This window comes from Hyperolius riggenbachi, chromosome 1 (genome assembly GCF_040937935.1).
Source record: "Hyperolius riggenbachi isolate aHypRig1 chromosome 1, aHypRig1.pri, whole genome shotgun sequence".
NCBI classification, from domain to species: domain Eukaryota; kingdom Metazoa; phylum Chordata; class Amphibia; order Anura; family Hyperoliidae; genus Hyperolius; species Hyperolius riggenbachi.
Genome location: NC_090646.1, coordinates 101,365,793 through 101,390,810, shown reverse-complemented (window position 1 = coordinate 101,390,810; position 25,018 = coordinate 101,365,793).

Below are 25,018 nucleotides of genomic sequence, written 5' to 3'. Positions count from 1 at the left end.
AAATACAGCTGGAGATTTTAGCACAGAAAAGGCTATATACTGTATGTTAATACCCCACAGGCCTATCACCATTATTTGTTATTTATGAGAATAGAGAAGGGGCTAGCATAAGGAAGAATCTGTGGGGCATATTCAGTAGACTGCAATAAGGTACTTTCAGCAGTTATGTGGTGCACATATTATTATCATTATTATTTAGTATTTATATAGCGCCGACAACTTACGCAGCACTATATATATTGTCTTGTCACTTAACTGTCCCTCAGAGGGGCTCACAATCTAATCCCTACCATAGTCATATGTCTATGTTATTTACCATGTAGTGTATGTATCGTGATCTAGGGCCAATTTAGTGGGAAGCCGATTAACTTATCTGTATGATTTTTGGGGGAATGTGGGAGGAAACCAGAGTACCGGAGGAAACCCATGCAGACGCAGGGAGAACATACAAACTCTTTGCAGATGTTGACCTGGGATTCGAACCAAGGACCCAGTGCTGCAAGGCAAGAGCGCTAACCACTACGCCGCCGTGCTGCCCCAACATTGTGTAAATAACGCAACTTGCCCTACCTAGGTAAGGCACAGGAGTCTAGCTAGAAATCATGGGGCCCCATAGCAAAATTTTGGTTGGGCTCCCCCTGAAAAAAAAAAAATCAGGCATATAATGAGGGTGCACTGTAATCAGACACGGACTCCTGGAGATGGTAGAGGGCTGGCAGAGCCTGGAGAGGTGAGTCACTCTACTCTGTATGGGGGAAGGGGGTTTCACATCGTTGTCGTTACTGGCCAATCACACGGGGGGCTCTTCTTGGCTATGGGCCCCATAGCAGCCGCTAGTTTAGGATACAGAAGTACCGTAGAACATGGTATAATATCAACATGCCTGTTACTTAGGTAATGCACGTTGCACTATCTGGGCAATGCATCTGCCATAAGTACCAAAACATTTCAAGTTATTTGCATCTTATTGAACATCTCTAATTCCTAGTATTCCAGCCGGGTTTATCCTCCATACAAAAGACTTTAGGGCTAAACAACACCCTCCTATCTGCTGTTTTTGCATCCCTTCATTACTGTATATTCTGGCGTATAAGACTACTTTTTAACTATTGAAAATCTTCTGAAAAGTCTGGGGTCGTCTTATACGCCGGGTGTCATTCATGCCGGGTGATACGCCCTATCCTGTTACCGCCTCTCAAATGTCGCTGCTGAGGACTGTAGTGAAGCGGCGCAGGTGGACATGTGTGAAATCTGAGAGGCAGAGAAGGAGGTGAACAGGATACAAGGGTGGGCCAGAAGGGTGAAAGAGGCGTGTTTAGGGGCACAGCGCAATCTATTCTTCCATACCGCTCTGATAAACAGGGAGAGCTGACCAATCTGCTTAGGGAGAGTCGACCAATCCAACCAGTCAATCGCCTATATACTGGGTATCACATACAGTACAGCACCAGTATCTGTTCATACATAGCACCAGTATATGATGTTTTTTTTTATTTGGTGTGCATTGGAAAAGTCTTATATGGCTAGTATATCCCAAACTCTATATTTTAACTGGAAAAGTTGGGTGGTCGTCTTATACGCCAGAATATATGGAACTTTGTTTAAAACATGATGTCAGCATAAATGGCTGCATCTTCCAGTTTCTCATGGCTGCTCTTCCTACATCTGCCTACACGTGCACATTGTTTGTCCCCCACAGGGATTGTGACTTTATCCCTCAGGCAACAGTTTGGCAGTTGAGTGCTGTACAGACGTCTATTGCTATGGGGATGGGAGGAGGGATGATGCATGGCGCTGAATGGAGCAGCTTCCAGTGGGTGTGGTAAGACAGGGACAAATGGACTTGGCTATCGATAGTTGCTTAAAGGCCCAACATACTGGATCATTAAGCAGTCTCAGCAGACCTCAGGGGACACCTATACACACACCAGATCTCAGTGGAATTGGGTCCAGCTGGCCTCCTCAGCCGTGAATGGTCTAGCATGTGTCCGAAGCTTTAGACTTTGAGATTTGCATGTTGTTAATTCAAGATAATGAAATTTGCTGGCCTATGGACTAACCTGTCAGCTTGCTAAATTTGCTACAAGATGATTGCTCTGGTGTGAAAGTTATTCTAGACAAAGTTATTCTAAACCAAACTAAACACAAATTTGCACTTTGTCTCCCTTGTGCCTATTTCTTGGGCTTATAATTAACAGCAGACACATCTGTTTCTAAACCTATAGACATGTCTTTCTAAAGAAACAATGTTCTGGTAATCAGCATAAAACATCTGATGAGTTGAGGTTCTATTGCAAAATGGTTCAAAATGTCTATTTCTGCTTATGTGTAAAATCTTAACTTTTTTCTCCAGGTAATTTTAGCAGACATTTACATTATGAAGAGTATAGCACTATATTTGGCCATTTACATTACATTTGTAACTTACACCCTTTTCATTTGTTTTGCCTTCAGAAGCCTTCTGTGACTAATTACTCATGCAGGAAGAGGAGGGTCACTGGGAAATTACTGTGCAATCTGTATTCTAGAGAGTAGAGGGAGAGAGGAGGTAGAGAGGAGCTGTGAGTCATACTATCTCAGGACAACGCCCCCTCCCCCCCCCCTCACACACACACACATATAGGTAGGTAAATACTTGCTCTACTTGCATAACATATGTATTGCATTGTTCACGTTTTGATTTTGGTGATTTATCTATAGTAAAAAAAAATAGAAATCCTTCCTAGGATTCTCCATTTTAACAGTGTCTATCTTGAGGCCAATTCTGACGTAATTTCCTCCCTTACTCTCCTCTGCCTGATTGTGTATGCATTGCCCTCCCTCCTCTCAAGCGCTCCCACTCAGCTCTGCATTAGAAAGTGCATTGTCTCAGCATGAGAAATATTGGGCAGTCAGAGAGGAACAGATGTGTGGGAGGGGAAAACAGGAGGGAAAGAGGCTTCAGCCAATCAGGCTGCATTAGTTAAGTCTGAGGGGAGAGTAGAGAAGCAAAAAAGGACAACCCAGCATGCCCTGCAACTTCCTTTGTGCGGCAAATGTACCAAATAAGAGTCAGGTAAACTGGATCATTTATCAACAAGAAAAGTAATAGTGATTTTTAACTTTTGGATTGCCTGGTTAGCATCCTTATTACTTGTTTACCAGATAAAAAATAAAGAATTGATTTTTTATTTTATACCTGACAGTTACACTATAAAGAGTTTTGGGGAAATTTTAGATGGCTATAATGGGAAAGATCTTTTTAATACAATTAAATGACTGTTGAAGCACATTATAGGTTAGTTTTGACCTTAAATATTCTTCCTGCGTTTGTGGACTAAGGGTCCTTTTACACTTTGTGCTGTGCAGTTGTGGTGCGACTTGAAACACTTGCACCTCGGCCGAAAAGTCGCACTACTCGTTATAACCACAGTGTGCATGCCTAGCATATTGTCAAACATTCAGATGACTTTTCACTTCTGAAACTCAATACTTTTTCAGTAGATAAAAGTCTTTAAAGGGTTTTTTTCGCAAAAAAAGTAGGCAGTTAAAAAATGTGACAGATGACAGGTTTTGGGCCAGTCCATCTTTTTAAGGGGGATTCTCAGGGCTTTCTTTGTTTTCAACAGCATTTCCTGAACAACAGTTGCAAAATATAACTGACATAATAGTGTGCAAGTGATTAGGGAGGCCGGCTGGTATCTTGCTATTTTGGCAGTTAAACTGCTGTTCAGGAAATGCTGTTGAAAACTAAGAAAGCCCTGAGAATCCCCCTTAAAAAGATGGACTGGCCCAAAACCTGTCATCTGTCACATTTTTTAACTGCCTACTTTTTTCGCGAAAGATCCCCTTTAATGCCAGTCTGCCTTTGTGCAGATGGTAGGCCAATGAAAGCTTCTTGTAGATCGACCATCTGAAAATAAACTTCATACGTTTTTGAGTACCTTTAGTGTGTGGTTCCACTAATGGCAGATTATGCAATAAAAAATAATGCCTGGAATCAATATATATTGTCGGGGATAAGAAATAATCTGGCAGTCGCCATAAAAGGACCACATCTGTTAGCATTTGCAGAGCAGAGCATTGCCATAAAACAGAAGCCGTTCTGATAACATCACTAGTTCAAAATCAATAACTAGAGCATAGAGTATGCAGCCATGTAAATTATCCTTTCATACAGCAGAATGACGGCTTTATAGTCCAGATGTCAACTCAATGCTGGACCAAAATGCAAGCTGGGTAAATGGCTCTACAAATAGAATGGTGGTAAAAGAATTAAATCAATATGGCCTTCATTCAGTTCTAGTAGAGACAAAATGGAGACACGAACAGCGGGAGCCCACTATGGCGTAATATTGCCTGGTATTGGGTAAAGGATAAATGGTAGATATATGCTCACAAGTGTGAGTTGCCTCCAGAGGCAACCATTCCTATGGGAATGTGGGGAGGTTCCGTCCCCACTCAGCCTTTAGGAAGGAAATTATGGTCGCTGCTCTAAAAAAGGTTCAAAAAAATGTGGGGTAATTAATGTAGACTAAATACAAATGCAGGAGGCATCCAAAAATTAACTGTAGTTCTGGTAGTGAAAGGTAAATAAAATCTGCTCCTACCTTAGCCATACACTGGTCGATTTGCCATCAGATCCGACCAACAGACAGACCCCTCTCTGATCGAATCTGATCAGAGAGGGATCGTATGGCTGCCTTTACTGCAAACAGATTGTGAATTGATTTCAGCATGAAACCAATCACAATCTGTGAAGCTGTAGCCACCCCCCGCATACATTACCTGCTCAGGCCTGGGCGTGTGTCCCCCGGTCTCTGCTGTCTTCTCCTCCGTGCTCGGCTCCTCCAGCTTCATTGAACTTCATGCCGGGGAAGTTTAAACAGTAGAGGGCGCTCTACTGTTTACACTTCCTGCCGGGACAGGAAGTTCAGTGAAGCTGGAGAAGCGGAGCACAGAGAAGTGACCGCGGAGAGATCGGGGACACGCGCCGGCGGAGCAGGTAATGTATTGCAGCTAGCTTCGGTCGTCGGGCATTCGAACGCCGCTATCGACGCACTCCCGACCCGCCGGCGATCGAGCGAAATCTTCCGCACGGACGGATTGACGGGAATCGACTGATTTCGGACGGAAATCGATCATTTTGTCAGCGTTTGTGCAACGATTTCACAGCAGATTCGATCACAGTGACCGAATCTGCTGTATATCAGCGGGAAAATCATTAGGTGTATGTGCTCACAGTGAGTTTTATTAAACAAAATTCGGAATTTTATGTAGCACTTAGGACAATGCGTTTCATGGCAGAAGTCGCATCCTCAGGACAAATAATGTGCCTGTCTGGTAGACAGTGTGGATATCAGGCACTCAAAAATAAAGAAAATTCTGAATTAAGGTAGGATCAGAATTTTTTTTATCTTGCACTAAAAGCTACTGTTAATTTTTAAGCACCTCCTGCATTTTTCTTTTCTGCCATTGCTTTTGCAGGTATATACCATCACCCTTACTATGTCCACATTGCACACTTTAGGCCTGGTACGCAGGACAAGATCTGCGGGCAACCTCTTGTATGAGCAATGTGATTGATTACCTACAAGGTAGCTGATTTGTTAGGAGTAACAGACCAATGTCCACAAGTGTATAATGGCGTTGTCATTTAATATTTTGTGTCCCATAGGTTGCCACAGGTGCACACAGCATGAACATAGTTGGAGCTCGAATACTCATCGCTAGTTACATCCCACCTACATTGTCAACCATGTCCCATCCACAATCAGCCTGCATTCTCCATGATATCGTTCCGCCATTGACAAAACTCTTGGGTATCAATCAAGCACCAGCGGCTCCATACTACTGCCAGGAGAAAGCTGTAATTTGCACCTGCATAGTGTGGTTGCGCTCGTATAGAGGGCCACAACAATGAAGAAGGTCCCAGCCAGCAGTGCAGGGGTCAAGGAGGATCAACAAAGCCTCTGGGGAATCCTACCTTTCATCCTTATAGTTACATACTTACAACGGCTTGCACTAAAGGCGATATTATACATTATTGTTACCCAGTGATTCATTTTGCATTGTTTTTATTAACTGTTTGCATTGTTGTGCGTTTGTTTTTGTCTACTATGTGCTGGCCTGTTTTGAATTGATTTTATTTAGAGATACGTCCTCAGTAAACGTTTGACATTTTGGACATAAATGGTCTATTTGCATTTGTTATGGATAGCTTTGCTGGTTGTTAAGCAATAGGGCTTTCAAAGGTTTCTGAAGCCCCCATGGTGGCACAGAGCAGTATTCAACCCATTGGACAAATACTATTAACAGGAGTGACGGCACTGGAACGAGGTGAGGTATAGGACCCCAAGCCTTTCCTCTCCATAGATGAGTATCTGGGTTTTCTTTCGCTTCAGGCTTCCCCAAAGGGTGGTCTGTTGTTATGGACGGGGGAGAAGAGATGACAGTGCAATGCATGACAGAGCAGCTTTCAGCAGAAGGGTAAGAAGGAGAGCAATGTGTCGGCTTCTGGATCTCTAGTGATATATTAGAAGACCAACATACACATGCTAAAGTCTCAGCAGCCACGGCCCTGACCTGCTGCCCTAGCTGAGAACCCTCTACCTCTACTGTGTGTTTGAGACATAAATCTATGCATACAGATATTTGTACAGAGTGCACCCCTACCATTAATCCCATCACATTAGGTGCTTATTAGAAACCATTTTACCTGCATAATGCTAGACATACAGGCGTACTTTGGTGGTACTTTTGCCTCGGAGGAAGCTCCACTGGAGTGGAACGGCCGTCAGGTAGAACCAATGCCCAGCACCCACCACCCGGTCATCCAACAAGGTACCTTTAATGCACACAAAGTATGTGACATTTCAAGCTTGCAATAAATGGTTTAAGCAGTGCTGGTCGCTCTCTCTTTTCTTGGTATAACATTGAGATAAGCCATATTCCATATTCTATGTATAGTGCTAAGGTGGAGGTTGGCGTTATTATAATAATATTGCATGGCGGGACCTAAGCAAGAATGTGTTACTATTAGACTTGTTACTAGATGAAAAGCCGTCTAGTAAAAGAATCTAGGTAGAAGGCTGCGCATCCCTGACCCAATACTGTACAATTGAATGGTTAGTCGCTGTGGTGCACACCGCCCCCCCTGGACTAAAATGTACGCCCGCATCCAAACAATGCAATACTGGTCTATGGAGAAATTTTAGCTTCCATCATAGTTTTGCATGCAACAATATAATATACTGGACATCTGCACCAACGTTGAGGTAAATCTCCAGAGCAGATGTCCTAACACTGTTAGTGTTAGGACATCTGCTCTGGAGATTTACCTCAACGTTGGTGCAGATGTCCTGTATATTATATTTTTGCATGCAAAACTATGATGGAAGCTAAAATTTCTCCATAGACCAGTATTGCATTGTTTGGATACGGGCGTACATTTTAGTCCAGGGGGGGCGGTGTGCACCACAGCGACTAACCATTCAATTGTACAGTATTGGGTCAGGGATGCGCAGCCTTCTACCTATATTTTGTTTTCACAGTTCTGTAACTACCAGGCTAGCAGCACCCATTGTGCTATCCTGTTTTGCATGGTAAGTGTTTAGTTTTGCATATGTTTTGCATACCTCCCAACATTTCAATGTCCCAAAACGGGACAATTAGGCCACACCCCTGGCCACGCCCCCAACCCCTTAGTCACGCCCACCCCAGGGGAAAAAAAGTTGTTTTTTTTTTAAATAATTTTGTTATTAAATTACTCCCAAATGGGAGGGTGCCGGGGTGGTGGTGGTGAGGAGGAGGAGGGGGGTGGCCAGGCAGAGAGAGGGGGGAAAAAAAGCCGATCGAGGCACCAGCCCGCCCGGTATGCGGCATGTATGGCCGCCGCCGCCATCATTATCCTTCTCCCTCCCTCCTAATATGTCCCCCAGTGTCCCCGGCTTCCCCCCGCACAGTAATATGGGCAGTGGAGCGGGCAGTGAGTCTTACCACTGCCTCTTCGCTGCGTACCGGGATCTCCTCTGATCTTCTCGCTTCCTGTGACGTCACAGGAAGCGAGAAGATCAGAGGAGATCCCGGTACGCAGCGGAGAGGCAGTGGTAAGACTCACTGCCCGCTCCGCTGCCCATATTACTGTGCGGGGGGAAGCCGGGGACACTGGGGGACACATTAGGAAGGAGGGAGGGAGAAATAAATAGCGGCGGCAATCCATCCCGCATGCAGATCCCCGGGGCTGGTGCCTCGATCAATTTTTTTCCTTCTCTCTGCCCAGCGGCCGGGACAGAAGGGGGGCAGCGCGGGATGGCGGGAGGGGCCCCCCAAATCGGTACAGTCCCGATCAAATCGGGACTGTTGGGGACTATGGTTTTGCATCTGTCTGATTGCTGAGTGTGCATTTGAGCTATTTAAGCGGTGCATATGAGGTGATGAGTCATTCAGTTGCAGCCCATATTGGTGAGCGCTTGCTTTGTTTTCTGCTGTCTGTAGTAAAAGAATCGTTGTCCACGAACCAACCAATAAAAAATATTTTTAAAGGCAAAGAGACTGATGGCCTTAGAGTGACCCTGCGGACCCTGACTTGGCCACTTACCATCCCTATGTTGCTGCAGCTTGTGGACAGGCTTAGGGTTATGTGAGGAAAGCATGACAAGTGCCAGAAAATATGTTACATTGAAATTGTGAGGCAGGCACAGAAAACATGGCTTGCGCTTCCGCACTTTTATCTGCTTATTTGTCATTATTTTCTTGCTGATAAAATAGAGCAGGAAAGCAGCAGGCTCCCATCCGGTGTGGATGGTAAATTGAGCACCTTCACGCAGGTAGAGAAGCTGGAGTCAGTAGGAGGCAGCATCCTGCTGACAGACATGGCGCTGAGATAATGCATCTTCTGTGCGGAGCCTGACCTGTGTACTATTACCGCCTCAGCTTTCTGTGTCTTCTTCTTATGCTTAATGGAGCGTGACGTGGCTTTGCATAAAAGCATAACCAGGAGAAGCAAAAACTTTTTGAATCATCCGTTCATCACAATCTTGTGAATGTTCCATCACATATTGTATGAAAGGACAGTTTTGGAACCAAATTCTCCCGCTATCCCTCTTTCCCCCTCAACCAGAGCTGTTTCTGGCCGTTTTGGCGCCCCAGGCAAAGCACCATCCCTACCACAATCTAGTGGACAGGAAGAGCATAAACTAGCTTTGTGGGCACCAATGAGAAAATGGTAGTTTACATAGGAATATTGTTTTTTTTCCCACAAAATATGTTTGTAAATGTATTACCAAAGTATTACCAGGCCATATACATCTCACTGGCCAAAACTCACTGAACCCATATACTATAACAAACCCCTTCTTATAATGGCTTTAAAGAGGAACTCCAGGGAAAATAATGTCATAAAAACTGCTTATTTTTTACAGTAATTTTGTATAAATGATTTAGTCAGTGTTTGCCCATTGTAAAATCTTTCTTCTGCCTGATTTACATTCTGACATTTATCACATGGTGACATTTTTTACTGCTGGCAGCTGATGTCAGTGGAAGGAGATGCTGCTTGCATTTTTGGCAGTTAGAATCAGCTGTAAACAGCTGTTATTTCCCACAGTGCAACAAGGCTCCCACAGTGTGATGTCAGAACTATGGACCTGACATAACACTATGAGAGGGGTTCCACCACAATTTCAGCCATACAGAGCCCCCTGATGATCCGTTTGTGAAGAGAAAACGATTTCTCATGGGAAAGAGAGTCTCAGCTACTGATTGGGATGAAGTTGAATTCTTGGTTACGGTTCTCTTTAAACCGTGGTCTCCTGTGTCAGAGGCAGAGCCCTTAACCAGTACACTGTCCAGCCAAACAGTTTACCAGATGTTGTTTCAAATGTATTATAGCTCTGTCAAATTCCATGGTTCTCTACACGCATAGGCTAGGTCCACACTAGACACAGTTGCAGGACGGACACTGCAGTCAGGATCAGGGGAAGATTAGGAGAAGTACCACCGTACTGCAAACTGATGAAAGTGCATCAGTTTTGCATCAGTTTCCGTTCAGTTTTTCCCTGACAGAAAACGTCTCTATCATTAGGAAGGAGTGGAAGGATTTTTTTGGGCCAATCATAAAGCTCAGGCTATCCGTTTTCACATCCGTTTTTTGCCTGTGGAGCTGGAGATGCGTTTTCTCATTGCTTTTCACTACCCCTGCGTGTATCCGTGGTCCTGATCCGTTGCGTGAAAATGCAGCAGATCCGGACCTTCCGTTCAGGTTTTGAAAACGGGTCCCCGCAAACGCAGACAGATACGTTTTTTACTTGGGTGAGGCTGGCTGCTATTTTGAACATTAGTATCCGGGACTCCGTTTTTCATCAGGTTTGAAAAACGCAGCCACGGATACGTTTCCGGACCTAGTGTGGACCAGGCAATAGTCCATAGATAGTAAAAAGACAATGGGGGGTATATATTCACTGTGACTACACTGCTGTTAAGTGTGTTACACATAAGCAGTAGACAAGCTATGCATGGAACGCTGTGCAGACGCACAAAACATTACCGTGCATAACTAATCGAGGTTCATTACTGTCATGCGGTAGAATCATGCATATAAGTAATGGTGGTTACAACTCATGGCTTAGTTAGAAAGTATGTTTGCACCTGTTACGTACAATTCACATATGCATCATGCACAATATTATTATTGTGTGCATTAAATCGTATTAATGCATGTATGCGTAATTACTGTACTATATTTTGTTCTGCTTATCATGCGCAAGACTTTATGCACCCTATTCTGATTACCACAGTTCAGTGTATGTACTCCATATACACAAAAAAGTTTGTAGGCAGTAAATAGACATGTAGGAAAATGATAAATGCATAGTATTGTTACACAACATGCATAACAAAGTCAGAAACGACAGATGTATAAGAATAAGGTAGATCATGTACAGCATAAATAAGAAACAGGGGAGGTCAAGCATGGCATGTAATCCTTTTTAGAGCCCTTTTCCACTGCAAATTGCAATCCTGTTTACAAACGCATTCTGATTGCGATTTGCAATGTTTTCCAAACGTGATTTCCCATCGTTTTTTTTCGTGCAGTCCTTGTTATATATAGACCAATTTCATTTTTTGGGAGAAGAGGGGCGGGGCTGCATGGTGCATAAGTAAATCACACGAAAACCGCATAGTACCAGGCTTGCTATGTGATTTTTACTCCCATTGGCTACAACCTAAATGCATTTTCAGGAAAACTAGTGCATTTGTGTTTAGGTAATTATCCATTCATGCCTAATCACCACAGTGGGAAAGGGGCACTGTGACTGCAGTGAAAATCACAGTGCCCCTGCGATCTCCTTAATGCTGGAAAATCGCGTCCTATCTAATTTAAAGAGACTCTGTAACAAAATGTTAAGCCTTATTTCTTCTATCCTATAAGTTCCTATACCTGTTCTAATGTGGTCTGGCATACTGCAGCCTTTTCTAGTTGCACTGTCTCTGTAATAAATCTTATCTTCTTTCCTCTGTCGGCTCTGTCGGGCTCAGGCTGGAATGTGTGGAATGTGCAGCACTGCTTGTGATAGGCAGAAGCTTTACACACCCTCTCCAAGCTCTCCTCTCAGCCTATCACACTCTGGTTAGCAGCCATGTCTTTTGTTTGTAAACACTGCCTAAAACTGGCAATTACAAGCCAGGATTGCAGCAGGGAGTGGCAGAAACAGCAAAGAGGGGCCCAGGAGAACATAATGAATAGAATGGTATGCTTTTTATTGTAAGAATTTTAAAGTACAGATTCTCTCTTTAAGGAACAGAAAGCTGTGAGTGGAAAAGGGCTCTTAAAGTGGACCTGAAAAACACAGAGAAATGCACCCTTTATGTATTTAGAGAGATTAGCCTGTCTAATTCCCCCTCATATGTGACTAATCACAACTCTAATTTGATCTCTCAGCTGTGTCAGCCGGCTGCCTCGGCAGAGAACTAATTTGTAAACACAGGATGTTAACAATATGTCTCCTACCCTGAAAGCAGGAAGTAGACACATTGCAGGATTTGTATCAGCTGTAGCAAATGTTTTTCTTTAAATGTTATTATGCTGTTGCGTATCGAGCAGAGAGGAAGTTCTGAGTTCAGGTCCCCTTTAATTATTAGTAAACTACATCTTTTGGGAACTCAGGACAATGACAAATGGACAAACAATAAAATGTCTCCCTGAAGATGAAGCCCCGGCATGGAGGAAGGGTTGGGCACCTCAGATGTAGAGCACAGAGCAGAATCCTTCATTTCATTCACCATATAAAAGTACAGGGCCATAAAGTACCAAGTCAGGCGTGGACAAATTAATTAACTGAGCAGGTTTTAATGGTTTACAGGTCACCGGGCCAAATGCATTGTACAAGATCATGCTGTTAAACAGCTGACCTGACATCGCTCTTCCAGTGTCCTGTATTAGTCAGGCTGGGTGGAGTGCTGCTGAATTTCAATGGGGATAGGACATTAACCCTCTGAGGCCAATGTATCTCCAGCTGTTCCTCCCTCCTGGCCCATCACCTCCATGTAATCTGATGTCTGAATTCTGGACAGACAGAGATTCAAAGCAACCTTAAAGTGAACCTAAATTTTAGGGGGGGAAAAACAAGTTTAACTTTTACCAGCCCCCTGCAAGCCCCCCCCCCCCCCCCCCCCGTCACTGAATGATCCTCCTGTCCCCCGCAGCTCCCTTCTTTCTTCTGGATACGTGGCCCCGGTCCGCACGCCTCCTGGTCACGCTTCCGTGGACAGGAGCGCGCTGCGCATGCACAGTACAGGGAAATCTCGACTGCGCATGTGCAGAGCGATCCTGAGGACGGGGGCCTGATCGAGGATGCCCGTGACCAGGGCCACGCATGCACAGTCCCCGAGCTGCTCAACCGGAGGAGGGGCACTGTGGGGGAACCAGAGGATCGTTTGCTGGAACAGGGCGGCTGCAGGGGCTGGTAGAAGCCCCAGGTAAGTTAAACTTTTTTTTTCTTTAGTTAAGATTCCCTTTAAGATGCGTACACACCTTTGATGGATGTTGCCCGTTGGGGATCTGAACCCGATCCCCTTGAGCAACATCGCTGGGCCGGGCTGCACACACGCATGTCAGCTGCTTAGCTGAACAAGTGTACTGTTCTTAGTATGCGGAGGGATGACAGAGCGGCTCCTGCTTCATGTCATGCAGTGGGCAAGGGAGCGGCGTGCACAAAGGAATTGACTGTTGCTCGGTGAGAATTGATCTGCTGGGCGGATCACTTGTGCTAGCGGGTCAGGGATTGGTAATCTCTGAGGCTGATTATTGGCTGAGGCGGTCATCATCTGATTCTGGTCTCAGTGCTGGAACCGCCTGATGGAGGAGGACAGGGGAAGTCTCTGGAGGGTCCCAAGGTGCATGGGGTCCAACCGTCCCGTTTTCGTCGGGACTGTCACGATTTTGGGGGGCTCTCCCGCTATCACAGTATGAGCCCCCAAAGTCCCGGGCGGCAGTGGGCAGTGAGGGTAAAAAAAATTATCGAGGCGCCAGCCGCAGGCAAGTGGGATGCGGGACGCGTGCATCCCATTACTACCTCCCTCCCTCCCTTGGAATCTGGCCCCTGTGTGTCCCCCCGTTAGCAGAGTGCGGAGTGGGCTGTCATTACCGTCCATGCGAACCGATGTCAAGCTTCATTCTACTTCCTGTGACGTCACAGGAAGCAGGAAGGCTGAATGAAGCTGGACATCGGTACACATGGACGCACGTAATGACAGCCCGCTCCGCACTCTGCTAACGGGGGGATACACAGGGGCCAGATTCCAAGGGAGGGAGGGAGGTAGTAATAGGATGCACGCGTCCCGCATCCCACTTACCCGCGGCTGGCGCCTCGATCATTTTTTTAACAGTGGCACCCATCCTCACCCTCCTCACCACCCACGGGCACCTTCACCCTCCTCCCCACCCACGGCCATCCTCACCCTCCTCACCACCCACGGGCACCCTTATCCTCCTCCCCACCCAAGGCCATCCTCACTCTCCTCTCCACCCACGGGCACCCTTACCCTCCTCCCCACCCACGGCCATCCTTACCCTCCTCACCACCCACGGGCACCCTTACCTTCCTCTCCACCCACGGCCATCCTCACCACCCACGGGCACCCTTACCCTCCTCACCACCCACGAGCACCCTTACCCCTCTCCCCACCCACGAGCACCCTTACTCTTCTCCCCACCCACGGTCATTCATCCTCACCCTCCTCCCCACCCACGGGCACCCTTACCCTCCTCCCCAGCCACGGGCACCCTCATCCTCCTCCCCAGCCACGGGCACCCTCATCCTCCTCCCCAGCCATCCTCATCCTCCTCCCCACCCATGGCCATCCTCACCCTCCTCCCCACCCATGGCCATCCTCACCCTCCTCACCACCCACGGGCACCCTCACCCTCCTCACCACCCATGGGCACCCTTACCCTCCTCACCACCCACGGCCGTCCTCACCCTCCTCACCCACGGGCACCCTCCCCACCCACGGGCACCCTTACCCTCCTGAACCAGGATAGAAAGGACCAGTGTTGTTTGAATTATAAAACAACATATGTTTCTTATAAAATCTTTATGGTATGCGTGACTGACTAGAGGCGTGGTGAGGGCGTGGCCAGGGTTGTGGCAGGGGCATGGCTTAAGTGTCCCTTTTTCTCATCTCAAAAAATTGGGAGGTATGCCAAGGTGAGTATGAAACTTTGTCGATTGCAAAACTCACACAGTGGCTGGGATAATGGTCTATGGGCGATGTAGTATAAACCACGGAGCAAGGTGCATCAGGGCACGCATGCTCGGACCGACGGGAATCCCAGGGATGTACTTCCTGCCCAGCAGGGAGAACATCAGTGAGGGGTGGCGCTATGCAGGTAACCCTGTCGGCGCACTCTGCCACAGGGCCATATGTTTGTCATCTTTTGCGTTGCAGTGGGATGTGGCAGGGGTATGGCCTCCCCACCACAACGCAAAACATAGATGTAAAACTGGCCTTAAAGTTTTGAGTTTTGACAGCATCAAATAAGCATTTATGTAAAAAACTTTTTATTTTCAAAATATGCCATGTATGTCATCTATCAGGCACGTGCAGGGATGGGGGCTCTGGGTGCCCAAGCACCCCCCTTTTAAAATACCAATTAAAAGGCCCCTTTGGCTGCCACAAACCCATCCCTGGTTGTCATAATCTCCACCTACCACATGTGGGAAGCTCCTCCCCATCTGGGACACTTTGGAGTAAAGAGGTCTCATACAGGATTCCTAGTGTAACCATCCCTGTAACTGTGTGGGAGCAGATAAGGTGGTGTCTCCCTGACAGCAGTGACCTCTCCCCTCCCCCAGCATTTACAGTGACCTCTCCCTTAACCCTGGACCCACAGTGACCTCTCCCTTCACCTAGGACCCATACTGACCTCTCCCTCCCCAGCATTAGCACTGTAGTGATCCTGCCTCCCCCAGCACCCACAGTGACCTCTCCCTCCCCCAATGGCACCCTTCTTGTCCCAAGCAGCACCTATAGTGACTTCCCTCAGCACCTAAACTGACCTCTCCCTCCCCCAGCACCGCCAATGACCTCTCCCTCCCACAGCACCCCCAATTACTTCCCTTCCTGCAGCACCCACACTGACTTCTACTGATCTCTACTTCATCCACCCACACCCCTTTCCCCCATAGTTGGCACCCAGTACTCACATGACACCATGTACCTGCACCCAGGCCTAACACATCCAGTGCTCACACCTGCATACAGCTTCCACATGGCACCCACTATCTGTACTAAGCACCCATTTAACCAGCACCCACACCCAAAGTACCTGCATTTAAAGCCAGCGTGACACCCAATGCCCACCTATATCCAGCACCTAGTGGTGGTACAGGCATGGCACCAAGTATTTGCACCCATGTCACACTCCGTACCTGCACCCAGCACCCATGTGACATCCAGTACATGCACCCAGATCTCACATGGGCATGGCACTAAGTACTTGATCCCCATCCATAGCCAGAACCCACATGACACCCTGGACCCACACCCAGAACCCACATGGTACCCAGCATCTGCATTCAATACCCCCTAGCAAGAAACAAGGAGGAGGGGAACATGCGGCCACCGGGAACATGTCCAACTGACTCCACACCATTGAATGCAGCCAGCGCTTCTGTGACTGAATGTATGTGTCAAGTGGAGGGGCTGAGGGGGATGGTTTGGGACAGTTTGAGAGCCGGGGGGGGGGGGGGGGGTGAAGGTCACATGTCACTGCAGGGCAAGAGGGCTGGGGGGCAAGGTCCCCCACCACTTGTAGGTACTATTGTGTAGTTTGGGGTGGAAGGGGCGAGGCCCCTTTTTTAAATTTGAGCACCCCCCACTTCAGGACCCTCTACACGGCCCTGTCATCTATATGATTCACTTTGACATAATTTTTAAATTACTGCCTTGTTTTTACTTACATTTTATTTACTTTTTTACAGCTTTAAACCTTTTTTTGGATAGGAGATTGTACTAATCCATTACTGTCTGTGCTCTGAATGCTTAAATCAATGCAAAAATAAGTAGCAACCTATTGCTTTCTTGAAATGATGCCATCTTATGCGTCTGCCAACGTCAGCGTTTCTTAAATGTTCTAAATTTATCATCGTTGGCAACAGGGACGATCACAAAAGGTCACGGCTCTCATTTTTATCCAGAGATGGAAAATGGCTAAGAAGATAATGTTTCTCTGGTTAATTTCCTCTTTTTATGGAAATTCACTTCTAATTTCTGGTAATGGGGAGATTGTAAATATTGACGGGGCAGATAGAATGCAAAGGATGGCTGCCCTGATGTAAGAAAAAAACAAAAACGATAGATTTAAATTGTATTACTGCTCCAACGTGATTTCTATTTTCCCATTTGTAAAGCTCGGTTTGAGCACAACAAGCGCACAATGTAACATAATTATTATGCAAATGAAGGCGTAGAACGTAGGCCTGGATGACTGTATAAATACGAGGAGTGATTAGACGAGAAAAAAACAATGAACAATGTCAATATTTAGATGCTTTAATAGTTTCTGTGACTCACTCTTATACATTAGGGTTTGGAACGAGATGGCATGAATCATTGCCGGCAGTGGGTAACGCATAAAGATCTGGGAACAAATTACTGTGTTTACAACATGAGAAAAATAAGTACTTATTGCAACAGCTGCTTGAACTGAAAAATACTACTATTTGCTAGGGGTGTTAAAAGAAAAATCCTTATTATAAAAATGGAAATTTGAATGGGGAAATGGTCATCTCTGTTCATGCACTCTGGCCACTACTTTCCACTCCTGCAAACAGGATTTCTCACAGGCATCTCCTCTTCTTTAGATCCCACTCCTAAAACCTCTTCCATACTTGCTAACCCTTGAAATCTTTTTAAATGCAAAACTCATCTCTTCACATCACAGTACAGTAATCTGGCCTCAGATGTTTTAGCCAGTTGTTTACCAGCCATTGGTTCCAGTGATGCAAACCGCACCATATCATACACGGTGGCATAGTGGGTAGCGCTCTAGCCTTGCAGCCCTGGGTCTTCGGTTCAAATCCTAGCCAGGGCACTATCTGCGCTGAGTTTGTATGTTCTCCCTGTGTCTGTGTAGGTTTCCTCTGGGCAATTTGATTTCCTCCCACATCCCAAAAACATGCAGGTAAGTTAATTGGATCCACGCTAAAATTGGTCTATATACACTGCACAACACAATAAATACATAGACATATGACCATGGTAAGGATTAGATTGTGAGCTCCTCTGAGGGACAGTCAGTCAGTGACAAGACAATATACTCTGTACAGCGCTGCGGAAGATGTCGGCGCTATATACTAAATAATAATAATTCACTACTCTCACCTCTTGCTACCACCTACTATCCCAGAAGCCTGCCAGTTGCATGAGGCCAATGGACAGCTGTTTAGATCAATAATAGGTTTTATGAGACTTTACATAACTGTACCACTAACAGGTCTGCTCAGAATAAGCAAGCAGCTACTATTTTGTGGCATCTCCATAAAGGCACCTTTTTACAACTGTAAAAGACCAATAAGGAGAACACTAAGCATCTGTTTGACAACTGGGGATGTGCTCATTGGCCAAAGCCAGTGGCCAATCACAGTTTGGCCCAGGGTGGCCGCAAGGAAGGAGCTGCTGTCCTCAGTCAGTACAGCGGTCCCCCCATACAAATTGGAAAAAGGCTGATCACATTAGTATTCATGGAAATTATCAAAGGTCAAACAGCGCTTTTTCTGTAAAATTGATTTGGCATGAAATTGCAGCTTTTCTGTGTTTATTTATAACATGAAACCATCCAAGCAGCAGCTTGAAATAGTTATCCCTTCATCAGCAGATTTACTTGTTCAGACCACAAATATAAGTTGAGGGGGGAGACTATTAAAAGCTGATATTTTCCCCTGTCTACTGATTATGGACTGTAGTGAAACTCCTGGCTCCTGGAATATGAAGCCTAGGACACATGCTGAAGAGAATTCGGCTGAGACAATATTTTGGGCCATCTTCTTGGCTATGAATCTGCTATCATATCCTACTTTACCTCAGAGGAGCCTATAGGCACAGATGTCCTGGCACCTTAAACTTTGCCCTTTAGAAATCTACAAACCCCCGCCGAACCGAACCACAAGTGTGCTGGCTGGCCCAGCTGTCACTCCTCCCTTACTTCCCTTGCCCATCATCATAGCTACAGGTGCCCCTTAGTATTAGGTAGCCTGATGTACCCTCAACATTAAGTAGCTAGAGGTGCCCCCAAGTATTAAGCAGCTAAAGGAACCTCCATATTAAGTAGCACGAGGTGTCCCCAAGTATTAGGTAGCTAGAAGTGCCCCTGACTGAAGGGAGATCTCGTCAGTTGAATGCCGAGAGCAGGTTGAGTAATCTCTTATTTACTATCTCATCAGGACTCTGCATAGGTAAGGAGGGAGGCACTCAGGGAGGGGAGTGGGCCGCCTTTCCAACATCACGTGCCTACAGTGCCTTATGGTAAATCTGGCCCTGCTATGTGTACAGCTTTATTTCCTGTCTCCCCTGCATTGCGGGTTTTACCATCAGTTATTCCTCCTCCCCTCTCTAGTGAATAGCACTTGATGATAGCTACACAGATAGCAAGGTTGGGTCTCTTGTTGCCTTCTCTCCACTTGGTGCATATGAACCACATACTCTGAGTGTTTAAATAAATGTGTTTTGTGTCTGGGTGCTTTGAATGATGTTAATCCCAGAGAGATACAATCTATCCAGATAAACGCGCTGATCTCTGCCAGGCTGTGTTTTGTGACTCTGCTTCCTTGGTTACTGACAAGAGTTTCATTCTGAACTATTCTCAGTGTGCTGTTGTCACCGAGTTGGTTACAATTAATATCCATAAAAAGTTTCAGCTCACTGCTATCTAACATCACAGGGCATCATGGGACACAATCGCCATGTTGCAGCCCGCTATGCTTGTTCTCATTCGAGAGATGGAAGAAGCCATGAATGGATCAAATCATGATTATGAGAGTGGACATAAAAAAAATGCATGTTTTATCCCTTATTAACCGGAGAAGGTGAAAACGCATACTTACCTAAAAAGAGTGAAGCCTTGTTTTGGTCCTATAGAGGCTTTCCATGCTGTCCCCAGGTCCCCCATTGGGGGCTTATCAGGATGAAGATTGGGGAGCTAGTATAGCCATATTGGGCTTGATTCACAAAGCGGTGCTAACCTACTTAGCACGTCTAAAGTCTTTAGACGTGCTAACCAGGGTGCTAAGTAGGTTAGCACCGGATTTCTCAATCAGATCGCGCCCTAACTTTGCACGCGCAAAGTTTTACGAGCGCAAAGTCCTATGCGCGCTAAGTCCCATAGGCTTTAATGGGGACTTCGTACGGAGCGCCCTGCGCTCTGTGCAGTACGCGCGTAAAGTTTTACGCACATAAAGTTTTACGCGCGTAAAGTTTTATGCGCGAAAAGCTCGTTTAGACGTGCTAAGGGGGTTTTCACAGGCATGCTAACAGTTAGCACCGCTTTGTGAATCAAGCCCATTGTGCCTGTTCAAGCAGCTCCGTGCTACAGTGCAGGCATGATCATGCCAGAAGAGGAGTGCAGTTCCAATATTTCAAAGGGTCCAGGGGCATAAAAGTAGACCCTGCAAGGGATGCAACCGCAGGGAGGCCCAGAAGCTACAGGGGGCCCTGTGGGGGGAGAAGTTTATTTTCCCTGTCCCTAGAGACTGACAACAAAGGGCAAGGAGAGAAACAGCTTTCTGCGCTCTGCACAATTGTACTAATTACTGCATCTGCTCAGCCACTGATAAGGAATCATACAAAGATTTGTAGACAGCCCCTATTCAGTGTGCAGCAGGCTCTTGTGTACAGTGCCCAGGCCCCAACCTCTCTACCCCTCTCCAAGTGCTTTGTACAGTAGTCATGCGGGAGGAGTCTGCAGAGCCAGTTCTGTTCCATCGGAGGAGGACAGAGGGAGTGTAATAAGAAGCTGAGGCTGGGAGCACACTCGTCTGTCTGTTTTCTGTGTGTGTTTTTCTGTATGCATTTTCTGGACACCATGTGTGTCTGTATGGGTGAAAACAGGAGGTGAAAGCAGGTTTTTTCACAGAAGCTAGTGTAATTGATAGTGAAAATGTGTGCAGTGCTTCACTGCTGTCTGTTTTTATCTGCATGGAGAACACACATTTACTTATTAAGTGTGCACTAGCCAGTTATTATTATTATTATTATTTATAAAGCGCCAACATATTCCGTGGCGCTGTACAATGTAAGAAAACAAACAAGGGATACATAATGATACAGACAATGATATACATCAAATATGAACACTGATACAAACTACAGAACTGCTGATTACAATAGCAAATTTAACATGATGATTAAAATGTATAAATGTCTAACAGAGTGCAAGCAATTAAATGAATAACAATCCATGACACAAAAGGGTGAGAGCCCTGCCTTTGCAAGCTTACAATCTAAAGGATGATTGACATTGGTTCTCAGTTTACCTGTGGCCTGTGTCGCCCCGCGTTAGGCTTCAACCACGCAAGGGCAATGCAAGACTATGAAGACTTGCATAATTAGGATTTACTAAACCGTGATAAGTCATATCACGGCCGCGCTAGTGTTTTCGCGTGTGTTTTCGTATTTTGCACACATTTTTGCAAGCAATTGCGGGTGAAAATTCACGATTGTGCGCAAAAACGCACGAAAACACTAGAGCGGCCGTGATATGCATATGACCCTGTCACTGCTGGGTGGGGCAGGGTCATATGAGGGCTAGTTTCAAAACCCAAGTAAAGCCAGCCTCAAAGAAATGGAAAGCAATTGAACCATGAAAGTGTAAATAGTAATCTGGCATCTATATAGGGAACTGGGAAACAGATAAACATTTCATAAGAATGGTGACCTCTCAGTACTCCCTGCTACAAGCGCAGGAATTCTTGGTATGAGCCAGTGGCAGTGTAACAACAACTGATGTAGTCCGAGAACTTGCAGCATATGAAATAATTCATAATGTTTTAATGTGAAGCAGATGGTGTTTGTCACTTTGATGGCAATTTCCATCTGTTTATAAACAACGTGGAGTTTAGCATATTGCGTTGGTTGTGTCCTTCTTTTCAGCTCTCTAGCAGCGTTCGGCAGTAGGCAGACCTGAAATGTGAGTCACTCTGGAAGCACAGCTTGTTCCGCCGCAGACGCTCTGTATTGCATTATTGCTTATTTGCTGCAGGGATGCGGCCCTGATGTGGAGGAACATGCATCTGTTTATCTGCTGGTGGAATCACCCTTGATAATAAACAATACGTATAACCTTCTAATACAAAGAGGATATCTCCTGAATTTTCCACAATATAAAAAGGAAGAAAACTTAAAGGATACATGTACTTGGGACATAAATATACTAAGCCAGGTCCGACTCAAGACAGGTATAAAGGGCGCCAGACATTTGGGTGCCCTCATAGGCTGTAATGTGAATTACGGCTATAGCGGCGGTAAGGTAATTTGGGTGCCGACAAAAGACTGACCACCAAATTACAAAAAAACAATGCAATTCGGCAAAATTGCATCTTACCCCTGAGTCCATGGCAGCTTGGAAATTTGCAATAGCAGGGTGAGCCATTTTTCGGGTTTACCTAAATTTCCCGGCGCCCTTTTTACATGTATGTATTCCAACTTTCTTCCTGACGAGTATTGCAAGCAAGAATGGTTAATGAGATTTAAAAAAATGTTTGGTTCGCGAGTCGATTGTGGTGTGGATGTAAAAAACAGTCATATGAAGTATGGCTGGCTTTAGACATTGATGTTCTCTGACTGGCATAATATAAAAAAAGGGGCCATGATAAAAAGGGTGCTGTAGATGGCCGCTAGTAGAATATTGTTAAAATTATCGGATTTCCAAAGTGATTCTAGGGAATCGAAGTGATTCTTCGATTCCCTAGAAGTCACTTGTGTCCCTCGCCACAGCTTCCGTCTTCTCCCGGGTCCCGCTGGCTAGTGCTGCTCGGATACCCCTTTTCAAAATTCGAATTGATCCGGATACCCAGATATCCGGATCCGAATCGGATATCCGAATCCGAACTTTTTAGTATCCGAGTAAATTCGGATATCCGAACTCAATATCCTGAATATCCGGCCGGATTCTGATATCCGGATAGGAAACCGGAAGTGATCTGAAAATGGCTTAAAATGCTTCCAAAAGTCTCTTCAAATGGCCAAAATCCCTTTCGGAGGTCTCATTCTCTCTCTCCCCCTCATATGGATTTTTGCCATTGAAGGTGATTTTGGCTTCTGCTCGGATATCTGAACTAACTATCCACCCGGATTTCAGATGAGAAATCCGAGTTTGTCGGATAGTGCTATTCGGATTTTAAAAAATATCCGAATTGCTATTCAAAGTTCAGATAGTGGAAAAAGTTCAGATTATCTGGGTAGTTCAGATATCCGGAATCCGGATGAGCACCACTGCCGCTGGCAGCCTCTAAAGCAGGGGTCCCCAAACGTTTTGGGTCGAGGGACGGGTCAACATACTTCAGACTGCTAGGGGCCGAAGTATACATAAAATGATGAATGATGTAGAAGTCTTTGCGGACCAGACAGTGACGCATACCCAGGTGACAACCTATGTTAAATTTGATTGGAAACTAGCGAATTACTGCTTTCTGGCTTCCATGTGGATGGGTGGTGCCAGCACTGCTATTCTATATACGGACAACCAATGTTTAAAGATGGAGCTGACCGCATCTATAAGTAATACATTTTGTGTGTGAGGGGCTGGTATAAAAGCCTCAGGGGGCCACCTTAGTTTGAGGACCACTGCTCTAAAGTATCACTGACCCCTGTACCTTAGGCGTCTTCAGCACATGCCCGGGCATGCGCCCACGTCATCAGGAGCTTACTGCACCTAAGCTTTAGGCTAACGATGCATGTGTTGCTATGGAGGGGGAGGAGGAATGATACACAGTGCATGATGGAGCCGTTTCCGGCAGGCGGGTGAGGAGGAAAACAAGTCACTCAGGGGTGGCTTGGGCATCATTGTTGCTAAATATCTGGTGTATACTGGATCATTAGGCAACAAGGACATGCTTCAACAGCTGCCTCAGCACAGTGTCTTCTACCCCGCGTACCTACCGGTAGCTTTAGCGATCACCTCTGTTATAGTCTACATCAGAGGTATCCACAGTTTTTCAGCATGTGAGCTACTTTGAAAATTACGAATTGAAAATGATCTACCAGGTAGAATCTACTAGTGTTGGGCGAACAGTGTTCGCCACTGTTCGGGTTCTGCAGAACATCACCCTGTTCGGGTGATGGAACGTCGGCTAGCGCTGTGATTGGCCGAACGGGTCACGTGTAGTGTTGGGCGAACATCTAGATGTTCGGATTCGGGCCGAACATGGCCGAACTCCGAACATAATGGAAGTCAATGGGGACCCGAACTTTCGTGCTTTGTAAAGCCTCCTTATATGCTACATACCCCAAATTTACAGGGTATGTGCACCTTGGGAGTGGGTACAAGAGGAAAAATTTTTTTAGCAAAAAGAGCTTATAGTTTTTGAGAAAATCGATTTTAAAGTTTCAAAGGGAAAACTGTCTTTTAAATGCGGGAAATGTCTGTTTTCTTTGCACAGGTAACATGCTTTTTGTCGGCATGCAGTCATAAATGTAATACATATAAGAGGTTCCAGGAAAAGGGACCGGTAACGCTAACCCAGCAGCAGCACACGTGATGGAACAGGAGGAGGGTGGCGCAGGAGGAGAAGGCCACGCTTTGAGACACAACAACCCAGGCCTTGCATGAGGACAAGAAGCGTGCGGATAGCAATTTGCATTTTGTCGCCATGCAGTCATAAATGTAATACAGATGAGAGGTTCAATAAACAGGGACCGGAAACGCTAACCCATCACAGATGTTCATTGTTCATGTTACTTGGTTGGGGTCCGGGAGTGTTGCGTAGTCGTTTCCAATCCAGGATTGATTCATTTTAATTTGAGTCAGACGGTCTGCATTTTCTGTGGAGAGGCGGATACGCTGCCGATCTGTGACGATGCCTCCGGCAGCACTGAAACAGCGTTCCGACATAACGCTGGCTGCCGGGCAAGCCAGCACCTCTATTGTGTACATTGCCAGTTTGTGCCAGGTGTCTAGCTTCGATACCCAATAGTTGAAGGGTGCAGATGGATTGTTCAACACAGCTACGCCATCTGACATGTAGTCCTTGACCATCTTCTCCAGGCGATCGGTGTTGGAGGTGGATCTGCACGCTTGCTGTTCTGTGTGCTGCTGCATGGGTGTCAGAAAATTTTCCCACTCCAAGGACACTGCCGATACCATTCCCTTTTGGGCACTAGCTGCGGCTTGTGTTGTTTGCTGCCCTCCTGGTCGTCCTGGGTTTGCGGAAGTCAGTCTGTCGGCGTACAACTGGCTAGAGGAGGGGGAGGATGTCAATCTCCTCTCTAAAGTCTCCACAAGGGCCTGCTGGTATTCTTCCATTTTGACCTGTCTGGCTCTTTC